This window comes from Thamnophis elegans, chromosome Z, assembly GCF_009769535.1.
Source record: "Thamnophis elegans isolate rThaEle1 chromosome Z, rThaEle1.pri, whole genome shotgun sequence".
Classification (NCBI taxonomy): Eukaryota; Metazoa; Chordata; class Lepidosauria; order Squamata; family Colubridae; genus Thamnophis; species Thamnophis elegans.
The window spans coordinates 14089966-14097787 of record NC_045558.1 but is presented as its reverse complement, the minus strand read 5'-3'; positions in this window follow the sequence as shown (position 1 = coordinate 14097787).

The window sequence follows — 7822 nt, the reverse complement described above, 5'->3', positions numbered from 1 at the left end:
TGGCAGGCAAGTCAACATATGAAAAATATGCAGAAATTCTGCTTCACTTTGCAAAATGTTGACAGCCAACAGTGCAAATGTATGTGATACATGAATGGTTATTATAGTAGCCAGTTAATAGCTAGAAATACTTGATAGAGGAAACTGACTTCAAATAATAGGCTTCTACGGTATGTATAATTAAAAAGGTCTAGGTGTGTTGTCTAAACTATAGTTTAGCTTGGTTTTTATAAATGTATGACACATGGTTATGTTATTTCCCCAAATTAAAAATAATTTTGAATTGTGTTTCCTTGAAAACATCCAGTTATAATATTATGAATTTACAAAGTTTTACCATACTTGTTTTTCATATTCAGTAATATTAATACTTCACTGACTCTCTTCAGGCTAATTTATGAATTTTAAAGAAATACCCTAGAATTGCTTGTTTAAATAAAAATTGGTGACTTTTCAGGAATTTAGGATAGATTTTTAAAATATCTACAGCACAACCTGCTTAAAGCTAGCATTTCTTGCTTGTGATTTTTTTAAATATTTTAAAAGTATGTTCTTTCCTTAGCTACTTCAATCTGAATTGATTGAGTACCAGAAATACATTTGAAACACTATGAACCTTCCCTTGAAGTTTGCTTCACAAACAAAAAGTTGTCAAGCTTCACTTGGTCCTCAGATCAATTGCATGAAAAAGTTTATGCACTCCTGGTCAAATTATATGTTTCAGTGAATCCCTAAGTGAACAGAAGCTGACACAACATCTACATAGTAGAGTGTTAAACATTACATCTTTCTGCATATTTGAATGCATTCTTACTAGTTATGTGCAGTTTGCTTATTCAAGATAAGAAAACAATAAATATGGATGGGATACAAGTTTGGATCCCCATTTTAGTTAGTATCTGTAACACTTCCTTTGGCAGATAATACAACTTCCTGAAGCCATCTAAAGTGTCCTTGCAGCTCAGAAATATTCTTGGGCTTTCTTAAATGTATTGTTACTTGAAATCTCCACACAGATTTTCTATCCCAGTTTGAGGGTCATGAAGGATGCATTTTCCTATGCTTCATGGTTGATTTTGTAGGTATATTTTGATGTCACCACATACACACATCTCTTGATCAATTCATATTGTGTTATGCTGCAACACAGTTACCTTTTTAGGTCTTCCCTTCAAATAGAATAACAAAAACTGCCATTCAAGCATTTTGTATTCTTTCTGATGGAACTTTGCTATATATAAAAAAACCCCGAAGCATTTTTCTTTTTCCCAAAGTGTTTTAAAATCTGATTCCAGTTTCTGCATAGTGAACTATTAACTTTATGGGACATATACTTGCATAAAGATCACTCAGAAAATACTCTTGAGTCATTTCTGTATCATTCCCCACCCCACATCTCTCTTAATTTAATTTGGATAGTCAAGGAATTTCCAGAGGATCTCATAGGTACAAATAACTGGTTATTTTCTTCAGTGTCATAGACAGTTAAGTACAATAATTTTTAAGGAAACATTATACCAAGAATACAGTACTACTTACTACTTGGTAATAGCCATATAGTTTGTTCGAAATTGTTTAAGCTATTTGTATTTTCAGAGTTCTATGTGAACAGGATATGTACTTTGCCTGCTGTTAGTTCATATCTTCTAAGTTAAGATCATATGCATATATAGGACAAATACAGATGGTACTTTTCCCTTTAAAATTCCCTATGTTGAGATGCTATAACTGGACTATAAAACTAATGAACCAATTTATTCTTAGGAAGTATAGAGGGATTCTCCCAGCTTTTAATTTTATATAATTATAAAAGAATATACTGTATTCACAACTATTAGATGTCTTGGTTGTTACTAGATTTTTTCCCCCTGAATAAAGTTCAGGATTGGGTGCTTGCAGTGCAACAGTGATTTGGTTTCATAATAAGCATAGATGTAATCTTGTTACATATATAGCAAGTGTGCTGTATCATATTATTTGATAGATTTGTTTCTTAGTAGGTTAAATGGAGGCTAATTGCAGTGGTGGTGGTTATGGTGGTGACTCACATCTTTAACTTCTAGGATGTTCTCCTGCTGACCTTGTCCTTCAGATATAGATAGGAAAATAGCACTTTGGAGATAATAATTTGCTAATCCCTCAATTTTTGCTAATTGTTGAGATTTCTTTCGGCGCCCAGGACCATTTGTCTATGATAAGGGTAAAAATTGTTGATTTTTAATTATTGCCTTTAGTGAGAAAGCCACCTCTCACCTTTTTTTTCTTGCTTTAAAACTGTCAAGAATGGTTTAATTCTGGCAGCTTTCAAAGAAAAAGTCGGAAAAGCATCTTTATTACTCGCTAGCAGCTGTATTCAAACATTTGCTCAACTAGTGCTGCATTTACACAATAATAATGGCTCACTTTACATATCACTCTAGATTACATATCACTACTTACTTATTAATGCTGTGAGTAGCTGTTATTTTTACTGAGCTGCTCTATTGTGGTAGCAGCAAGTTAGATGTGTTTAACAAACATTTCAACATATAAACCAGCCAGATTATTGCTTTGAATGTCGGTTAGGTTGTTTAAATGTTACTTGTTTATAATATATAGAAGAATCAGTATACTTAATCTAAGAATAGAGTCACAATTATTATTTTTATTTATACTGGGCAATAAACATTTCTTCATGCCAGAAGCCTTAGCATAATTACCAAATTTAGCACTTGGCAGACCTTAATATGAATTTCTCCAATCTCCTCATGCGGTCCATTTGAACAGAATGACTTAAATCTGGATTTCATGACTTCAGTGTTAGTCAAGTATTTACCTTGTCTTTTTTTGGTTTTTGCTCTAGTCTGAGTTTGTAACCTTTCTGTTAGCCTAATAAAGTTTAACCTAATAGGAATTTTGAAATCTGAAAAGACATTGGTGATGAAAATCATGATTATAATTTTTCTGTTGTGTTCCTTTAAGTGACATTGAAATTACATTATAATAATTCATTTTGGTTTATTCTTTTTTTCACATTTCGCATGTCCAAAATAACTGATTCTTTGAATTATTTCAACTGTGCAGAACTGCCCAAAGAGCAGTTGCTTGGGGAAATTTCAGACATTCACATTAAGCTGTGCCAGGTGCTATGTTTGGTAGTTGTGTCAAAAAGCAGGTTTCGTGGGCTTCTTGTACAGTTCTTATTTTGGCTTGTTAGTTGCCTGAGTGAATTTGGCTTGCTTACCTTTTTATTTTATTTTATTGGTTTTCATTTTATTTTATTTTTACTTTTATACAGGTAGTCCTTAACTTACGACCATTCTAAATTACAACAAGTCCTCCCTAGTGGTACTTACAACATGCATCCCAGCAATCCTGTGATCACATTTCGGGCACTTGACAACCATCCCACATTTATGGCTGTTTACAGCATGACCCATTTTCTTATGTTTTGTTAGAACAGCAAAACAGGATCAGAGTTGAACAGTTAATTTGCTTAACAACTGCAGTGTTCACTTAATGTCCGCCACAAAAAAGTCATAAAATTGGATCAGTCACACAGGTGGGTGGCCCATTGTACAATCATGATGGCTTACAAATGTAATAAGTACATGCCAGTTGCCAAGTGTCTGAACTTTGATCATGGACCATGGGGATGCTGCAATGGTCGTTAAGTCATTTTTTTTAACATTCATAAGTCACTTTTTTTCAGTCTGTAACTTCCTACGATCACTAAATGAATGATTGTAAGTAGAGGACTCCATGTAGTCTTTAAAGCAGCCCCACGTAAAGTGCCTTGCTGTAGTACATCAAATGGTAATGAGGACATTGTTTACTACAGTCAATCCCTCTTGCACCGCATAAGGTTATAATTGTTGCACCAGCTGGAATTGGAAAAAGGTCCATCTAATCAAAACCTACATTTACTTTTCAAGCAGGAACTGTAAATGCTGTAATACCCCTAATCACAAGCCTACTCCTTCACAGGTAATGCTTGCTTGTCAAAAGACAGAACTTGTGTCAGTAGAGAACTCCACTATACAAACAGCAACTCTATGCTGCTTAGGTTCATCTTTAGTCTGTTTTCTTTCATCCAGACTCTTGCAAGTGCTGGCAAAAACATCAACAGCATCTCACTTGTAGCCTGGAATGACAAGGTATAATTGGGTATGATCAGCAAACTGTTAAATGACTTCCGGTGATTTCATACGGATACTAAACAGGGGAGAGATGACCACTGCTTTGCACCCCTCAAATCAGGTCTCCCCACAAATCTGATCTCTCACCCCCATCACTAAAAACTGCAACCATTCCCTGAAGGAGAATGACCTTAAAACAATGCCTCTTATCCTCAACTCCCACGGATGATCTTGTACGATACTATAATTGAGAGTATCAAAAGCTGCCAGGAGGTGTAAAGGGATCAGAAGAGGTGCACTGTTTAAACAACTCTGAATTGATGTAGTCACTTAAAAATTATGCCAACCGTTTGACTTGAGAGAAGTTTTTGCCGTTCTATTCTGGCAACCCTGGAGTGCAGGAAAATTATTGATGTGGAAAAAAATGTAAGTTTGCAGTTTCCACTTCTCTGGTGGTCTTTGGGAGTCCACTCAGTGGTATATCCAACTGTAGATCTTGCCATTATTTGACTTAATTCACATCCTGTTTTCCAATTAACTGCCATAAATGTGTTTTATGAAAATGGCTGATAGTTATGGTTGGGTTAAATAAATAATTCAAATGGTATGTTTATTTGCTTCCTAACAAAACAGTTATGTATAGTATAATGGTTTTAAATTCAAAATAATACACAGGAAATTTGGTTATGAGTTAAGAACTACACATTAATGGAACTGTAGGCATCTTAGTTGTGCTGATAATAATTTGTTTAGCTATACACAGATATTTGTCAGCAAAACAATTATACTTCTATGTTTGTGGTAATTATGTTAATTCAAAATTATTATTATTATGCAATTGAGTTTTTAAGTTTCATACAATGAGGTAAATAGAAAAAAAAATAGATGACCTATCCCTGGCATTCTTATTTCGTTTGTTCTGTCAAATGCATTTAAAGAAAAGAATGGCATGTTTTTAAAAGGGGTATCCTAATTTGGAACATCACAGTACATTTATTGGGACTGTTACAGAAAGAGATAAGAAAGTCCTCTGAAGTCAGTATTTGTACTCTTCGCTACAATAAAGGCAATTTGGCTCCATGACAGGGTTCTGTAGCTATGTATCTAGAATGCTGAGTCGTCACTGGCAGTCCTGCAAAAAAAGCTGTTGGATTGTTCCCCATAGTTTGCTGTCACTCTTCAGACCAGACAGTGCTCAAATAGCAATAGCAATAGCAGTAGACTTATATACCGCTTCATAGGCCTTTCAGGCCTCTCTAAGCGGTTTACAGAGAGTCAGCATATTGCCCCCAACAATCTGGGTCCTCATTTTACCCACCTCGGAAGGATGGAAGGCTGAGTCAACCCTGAGCCAGTGAGATTTGAACCGCTGACCTGCTGATCTAGCAGTAGCCTGCAGTGCTGCATTTAACCACTGCGCCACGTTAAATAAATGCAACACTACACAAATGCAAGATGAATTATTTGATTTTGAACTACTAGATGAATTTAAATGACTAGAATTATTTCAGATATCTCAAGCACACTTCTTCAGCTACTTCGCAGCAATCTAGGAATTTATATTAATGTAAAGTTAGTGTCATGCTGATAGGAAGTATGCTTCAGAAACTACTGCATTGATTGCAATTAGTTTTATGTTGCTTATACAAGCAAATCTAGGCAGCTTGCAATAATTAAAACGATCAAATCCATCAAAAATGTTTTTGAATTACATCTATTTATATTGTAAGCCTTTGTTCTTTAAATTCTCAGAATAGAGATATGTCATTAATTAGTTGGGTGTATTGTCTCTTGTAGCTAGAACCCTTAACATGGTGGCCTATCCAAAGTGTAACTAGCACCATCTTAATGCTAACATTATTTTCAGTAGCATTACTCTTTCTGAAAGATGCCTTAAGCCGTCAAACTAATTTGTTTTCCTATTTTCTCCCAATCAGAGACCAAGACTTTATAAGTAATGGGCACCCAGATAACTTATCAGAAGCATATTCTTCCCAATATTGACTGTATAATAGGTAGGGTCAGTATTTGGTATAACTAATATAGAATTCCAGCTTTGAGGTAGCAGTCAGCTTTTAAAATCTGTGTGCATGTTCATTAGTTAATTTATCATTGGAAGAATAATCACAGTGCTTGCATTACCAATACTTTAAAAAACTAAAACAGTAATTTCTAAATAATGAATCAAGGCAGATTAAAGTGTCACAAGAATTTTCTATAATATAACTACATAGGAAGTTATATTTCCACCTACATAGGAGGTTGACCGAACTCTCTTAGGCTTGCAGAGTTGACACTGTCTTTCTGAGAAGTCTCCATTATAAGTAGGCACTTGTGTAGTATATCTTCAAAGTTTTTGTTGGTTCACTTGGCTAATTGTAATGAGTATCCTCATAGCAAAATTGCCTGTCCCTTGAAGAGTTTGTAAAAGTTTGCAACTATGTGAGTGAAATGCATAACACATTATAGACAGGGCAAAACTACCTTGTGAATTGAAAACTTGAAAAATGATGACTATATCCATATCAAATTATGATCTGGTGGCTGGATTCCTGTCACTGCATGTAACCGATAAAAGGTCCCAAGAGATATCCCTGGTCATCTGTTGATGCCTCTACTCCCAGAGGCATCAAGAAGATGATGATGATGGGTCTGCAGAATGTTAGGTTTTTCTGTTGAACTCTTAACCTAGGCAATTTTGAAAATTGTTTTAGCTATCCCTGTTTTAAACGCCTGTTTGCCATTCAGTTAAAAGGAAAAAATAAATAAACCAAGTTTATGACTTAGTTGGATGTTCTACTGGTTAATTCTGATAAAAGTGCAGTCACTAAAATTGTTTAATGCATCCTCTTTTCTGGCTGCCTTTGCATTTATTTTCCAGATGTTTAGTAAATCCTGGCTTTATACACTGGATCTGAAACTGATGCTGAGTGCCACCAGTTGTGTGCTATAGAAGGTGGCTTCCCAGATGCCTCTTCAAGCATGGCTACAAACTCTTGCAGGGGGATGAATTGTTTGTTGCTTGTCCCTCCACTTCAGTTTGTTGAGGCCAAGAAGCCTGCAACAGTAGTCCAAGCTCCCCAATTGAAGTTCAGTCCTCTGAGGCAACAAGAGTTGGGTTCCAAGTAGTCCTCATTTAGCAACCACATTAGGGCCAGCAGCATGGTCATTAAAGTGGTTGCTAAGTGAAACTGCAACTGTGTTATATGGTCTTACTTCAGCTTTCCTTTGCTTTACAGACCTGTGAAAGTCATAGGCGTTGAGGATCAGTCATAAAGTTATTTGTTCATCATATTTTAATTGCAAGCAGTCATTGAATAAGGCAGTCACTAAATTACAACTATTTGCATTTAGAAAGGCAAAATAGTCCTATTTAAAATAAGGATAGCACTTACAATTCAGATTATTCTAGTACATAGGTATTATAATTCTCAGATATTTTTTTTAATATAATCAAGATTACTCTGGTTTTTATTTGTTTCATGCTAGTAAATAGCTAACTTCTATAACATTAATTTAAATTATTGGTACTGGATCCCAACTGCAATTTTTTTTATATTACAGAAATTTGCTAAGAAAGGTTTAGTTATCTGTTTATCTAAAACTTTTGCAGATCAATAATTTAATAATTTATTTCTGATCATAATAATAGATCCAACTCATCTGAAAAATTACCACCTCAGGCATAGATTTAGGCTATATTA